Below are 6,294 nucleotides of genomic sequence, written 5' to 3' on the forward strand. Positions count from 1 at the left end.
CATTGCTTTGGTTTAAGAGCTCCCTGTACTGGGTGGGAGCGCGAGTGGGGGAGGGGCATGGTCTGCATAGCGGGGTCTACAGTTCTGTCATCTGACCCAGGAAGTGTCCCTCACCTTCCAAATCATAGCAGATCCACTTCAGGCTGGGGCTTACATCAGTGGACAGGACTGTGCAGGTAATCTCTCCATAGCTGTACTCCCTCCCTGGACAGAGAGTGCTGCTATACTGTGCCCACATCTGCCCTGCTCATTCCTTCATGCTCCCTGAAGTCTCTGTCAGTCCTGGTGTTTACCATCTTCTCCATTACTGTACAGTAACTTATAATATCACATATTCAGCTGTTTCTGAATGTTTGTTTCAATTGTTTTACATGTTATTCAGAATAATAAATCATTATATTTGGGGTGTGGAACCAATTGTCTGCATATCAGTGATTTCTTATGGGAAAATTTGCTTTGGTTTAAGAGTGGATTTGGATTACAAGCATGGCCCCGGAACAAATTATGCTCGTAATCCAAGGCACCACTGTATATATATATTGCACAGTACCACTTCTTCTGTCTTGTATGCTGGTTAAATTTCTCAGTATGTATGGACAGTGCACAGTTCCACTTCTCCTGCCCTGTATTACTTATTACTTGTATTGTAAACTATTAAAAAATGTGTAGTATAAATGTGCATAGTTTTATTTGCCCCTGGGTGGGGGAGGAATGTTGTGGCATGCTTGCTTTCGTTTGGGCCCTGACAATTTTTTTGCACAGGGACCCTATGCAGTCTGTGCCCACCCCTGGACCCATGCCTTCTTTCTTGTCAAATGGTGATCCAACAACTCGTCTTATTGCCAGCAGGGTTTTGCCTTCTTTTGGATCAACTTGGGATTGCTATTATGTAACTACAGTGGTACCTTGGTTCTCAAACTGCTTGGAACTCAAACTGTATTTTCAAGGAAAGTTTGCTTTGGTTCTCAAACTCTGCTCGGTTCTCAAACACTTTTCAGGCACTTTACTCGGTATCTGAACGTTTTTGCGAGCCTGGATGGTGGGATGTACCTGGTGAGTTTAGCACTGGTGAGGCTTCACATACAGTACTGTATAAGACTGCTGTAGTGCATATATAGTAGAGTAGTAGTAGAGTCAGTGCACCACCATCTCCCATCTGTTACAGCGCTGGGATTGGGGGGACTCTATACAGTAAAGGATGAGTGAGGCGTTAGTGAGTTCTGTACTCTAATTTCTGGTTTTCTTGTATATAATGCACTGTACAGTATAGTACCATTCTGCACTGTACTGTAGGGATAAAACCGGGCACTTTTCAATGTAATAAATGAGTATTCTAGGTAATTATTGGTGGGTGCTGGAACCAATTAAACCATTTACATTATTTTATATGGGAAGACATTGCTCGGTTCTCAAACTGCTTGGTTCTCAAACTGCCTTCTGGAACCAATTAAGTTCAAGAACCGAGGTACCACTGTATATATGTTGTCCATTATTTTTAGGATCATTAATTATTGGTTTGGAAATGTATGAGCTATATACAGGCCTTAGGAACAAAAATGTTAGGTTGTCCTCATCCCTATGTATACTCTTTTATATTTATTACCCAATATTCCTACTAAAATTAAATTTCTACACATTTTTTTTTAAATATGTGGCTTTACATATAATACTCTCACCAATGCCTAAATAGGGTGCACAAACATAACATAACAGGAGGGACTATATGTCAACACTTGTACAGTAATCCCCCATATGCTGCTGGTTAGCACTAACACACCTATCACTACAAGAGATGGAAAAACTTAGGGGGAGATTTATCAAACTGGTGTGACGTAGGACTGGCTCAGTTGCCCCTAGCAACCAATCAGATTCCACTTTTTATTTCTCACAGATTCTTAGAAAAATGACAGGTGGAATCTGATTGGTTGCCAGAGGCAATTAAGACAATTCTACTTTACATCAGATTGATAAATCTCCCCCATAGTGCCTGCTTATAAATCTATTTTTGAGGGGATCCCTACACAGGTTCTCTTACATTAGATGCTGTAATCCTTGGTTTGGCTTTCTCTTTTCCAGGACCCATATAGTGTGTGAAATAGCAGAATTCTAAATTCTAATGTTATGACTCCTCTATGTTACAATATGTATGGCCTTCATGGAAAGCTAACAATCTGGGGTGATTATAAAGTGATGTTTAGGACCTTTAAAGGGATTTTGTATTACTTTTTTTATTGATTGGTGACCTATCCTCAAAAAACTATTTTTTATTTATTGGTCTATCACCAATTTATATGTGGCTGGTATGAATGCCAACATGCACTGTCCTGCCAGTCCCAGAAAACCCTAAACTAATTGGGATAATAAATTCATGGACACATGAATTCAGCAATATACAAATATAAAATTGGGCATCGTTTGTGTGTCACCCGTAACATTAAATTACTGGTCACTGACGAAGTCTCATTGTGCGACGCAACGCGTTGGACTGGTTCTCCTCTCGGTCCGCTTTTGAAGTCCCATGGTACAGGTTGTATATTTTGTCATGCAGGCACTTGTAGTACTATGCATGGGATTTTATGCATCAAGGAATATAGGCAGGTGATATTTACTGTTGCAGACTGGATTGACAGTACACATTGTGTGTGCTATATGTTGTCTTTAGAGATGAGCGAACCTCGAGCATGCTCGAGTCCATTTGATTAGCGGTGGCTGCTGAAGTTGGATAAAGCCCTAAGGCTATGTGGAAATCATGGATATAGTCATGGGCTGTATCCATGTTTTCCAGACAACCTTACAGCTTTATCCAACTTCAGCCGCCCCAGCTAATCAAATGCTGATCGTTCGGGTTCGGATGGACTCGAACCCGAACCCAGTTTACTCATCTCTAGTTGTCATGTTTTAAGTGTTTTTAAACAATTTTCTGTGTTTCAATAAAATTATAATTTCTTTATACATTTAAGGTGTGCTTGTATATAGTGCTTTCTTTTTTCTTTTTTTTGTCTATATTGTGATCCACTTTGGCACTAGACCACCCTGCTTGAGACTATTGTGTGGTACCCTCACAAAATTCTATATTACAATGAAATTACTAGTATCCTCTTCAGAATGCGGCAATGACGTTTATACTGTGTGTTTCAAGAAGTGTTGCCTATATTCATTTCACATCACATCAATTCATTTTCCATGTAAAAATATAGCACAATTGAACTATTGTATTATTGAATTTCTTTTCCCTTTTATATGAATTTAGCTACATCTTATAAAGCCCACTGGTTCTACTGCTTGCACACAGCACTAAGCTAATAAAATAATAAAACCCTGCAGATGTATACAATCCTAAAGTTCTTGCTAATGGGAGCAATACAATATTATTGAACTGTGAAACAAGATGTATTCTTAGGTCAGATTTTTGCAGAAGTGCAGTGTATTTTCCAAAAATATCCAGACTAGGTGGAAAAGTTCTTCACACTGAAAATATGGCATGAACTATAATAGAACACATAGTAATGAACATTCATTATGTATGAGAAACAATATATATATCTAGAATTCAAAGACAGCTCTCCCGAAAACAACCCCTAAAATATGATTCATAATCTACAACGTCATGGCTTCCAGAATGCACACCTAAATATAAATGTGAAGGAATGGAGATTAATCCAACACTATGTATAGAAACAATATATCATCTATTTCTCACAAATTCTATTTCTGTATCTAAAGTGGATTAGGCTTTTTAACAACTTTTTATTTTATAATGGAGATTTTCCATCCATCCAGAGAGAGAGAGGATAATACAAATGAATTCAGCCCCTTTGTGGTAATCCTTGGAGTATTCTGTCTTTTCATTTGCCAACAATGCAGTCTAATCAGTTCTCCGACAAGACTGCTAGGCAAAAAAGTGATATTTCTATCACTAATATACATAACTGCAATGTACTCTTCTCACTTTCCATTGCAGATGTTATTAACACTGCAACACCTTTTGGAGTAATCCTGTATCTTCCTTTTCCATAAGGTTTATACGGTATTAAGTGTTGTACTGTTTCTTCTCTTGTATTGTATCACATTGTAGTCTTGTATTTGTAGTGTAGTGTAAGCCATTTAGAATCAAAGCCGCACCAAGAACCTGATGTTGTTTTTTCATAACCCTTTCCTCCTCTGTGTTACGTATGTGTGGGCATACAAAGTATTAAGATTTTTGTAGCCATATAGTAATATCTGGTATGTTCTACTCAAAAACATAGAAACAAAGAAACATCGAAGATTGTCGGCAGAAAAAGACCACTGGGTCCATCTAGTCTGCCCTTTTAGTATTTCCTTTCTTATTATTTTAGGATAGATATATGTTTATCCCAGGCGTGTTTAAATTCTGTTATTGTACATTTACCAACCATCTCTGCTAGAAGTTTGTTCCAGGTATCTGCTACTCTTTCAGTAAAATAATATTTTCTCACGTTGCTTCTGATCTTTCAAAGGATTACCTCTCAATGTGTTTTCTTGTTCTTGAGCTCAGTTTTTTTTACTAAAAACACTTCCCTCCTGAACCTTATTTAGTCCTTTAACATACTTAAAGGTTTCAATCATGTCCCCTCTTTCCCGTCTTTCCTCCAGACAATACAGATTCAAATCCTTAAGTCTTTCCTGATATGGTTTATGCCTCACACCCTCCACCATTTTTGTAGCCCGTCTATTTTATCAATGTCCTTTTTTAGGTGAGGTCTCCAGAACTGGACACAGTATTCCAGATGTGGTCTCACTAGAGCTCTATACAGCGGGATCACAATCTCCCTCTTCCTACTGGTTATACCTCTAGCTATACACCCCAGCATACGATTTGCTTTCCCCACCGCCTGGTTGCACTGGTGACTAATTTTAAGGCTGTCAGAAATCACTACCCCTAAATCCTTCTCTTCTGAAGTCTTTTCCAACACAGTACTGCCGATATGATACTTGGATAGAGGATTCCTTTTCCCCAAGTATTATCTGCAGCAGATCCACAGCAGATTTCATCTAAATAACTGAACACAGTATCAAATCTGCACCATGAAATCTGCTGCGGATCCTGTACGTGTGAACGGACTCTAAATCACATTAAGGGTGCGATCACACGTACAGGATCTGCAGCAGATTTGATGGTGCAGATTTGAAGCTGCAGATTCAAAGCAAATCAATTCTAGGCCATCAAATCTGCTGCAGATCTGCTGCAGATTCAAATATGCGCCATGAAATCTACTGCAGATCCTGTATGTGTGAACGCACCCTAAACATTAATGCTCTCTGTTGCCACTAACAGCTGAGCAGCATTCTCTGTAATTGTGTCTAATTTATAATACATGGGGAGAAGTTGGTATAATTAACAACCTATAAATACCATTTCTTCCAGATCTCACAGTATTCAGTGAGTTCTGGCGTCAAAGTGAATTCTAAAGCCTTATGTTAAGTTAGTTATTGAGGCCTATCAGGGTTGCATAGAAACATGCCTGGTCACCGCTTGATGCAACTACAGTTACTCTGCAGCTACTACATATTACAGTGGAAAAGCTTCTTCTAGTTTTTAGCCTGAAGGTTTAGGTTTGAAGGGTCCCTCAGCTGTCTATTTTGTTTGTGGACCTCTGGTTGAGCACAGACCACCTTTCTACTCCTAGAAGCCAACTAATATGATTTCTCCATCACCTCTGTGACTTAATATGTTGCGTGTCAATAATGTTCTGCGCTTAGCGGGGGCATAGCTAATGTCTCCTCGTCCCTGGTGCGAGAGGTCAACTTGGCCCCCCTCCCCCTTTCACAGCTAAGTGATGCTACTGGTAGGTGTGTGTGTGTGTGTGTGTGTGTGTGTGTGTGTGTGTGTGTGTATATATATATATATATATATATATATATATATATATATATATATAATGTACCGCAAGACACGTGTTACCAATAACACCATATATATTACCGCCATACTGTTACTGACCAAATCCTGTATACTGAGAACAATATTGCCAATAGTACGAGTATACAAGGGGTAAATATTACCGCCACACCACTACCATCACCACCATATTGTTACTGACCAAATCCAGTTTACTAAGACCAATAAAACACAGTACCAGATAAAAGTAACAAATATTACCACCACTTACTGACTAACACCGCCACATACCGACTAATACCACCACATACTGACTAACACCACCGCTGCTACTGAATAAGATCCACTGTACACAGATCACTATCACCTCATACAGTCATATAGAGGTGGACGCAGCTCCACACAGGTTGCACACACCATATCAATTACAGTGC

This window comes from Dendropsophus ebraccatus, chromosome 1, assembly GCF_027789765.1.
Source record: "Dendropsophus ebraccatus isolate aDenEbr1 chromosome 1, aDenEbr1.pat, whole genome shotgun sequence".
NCBI classification, from domain to species: Eukaryota; Metazoa; Chordata; class Amphibia; order Anura; family Hylidae; genus Dendropsophus; species Dendropsophus ebraccatus.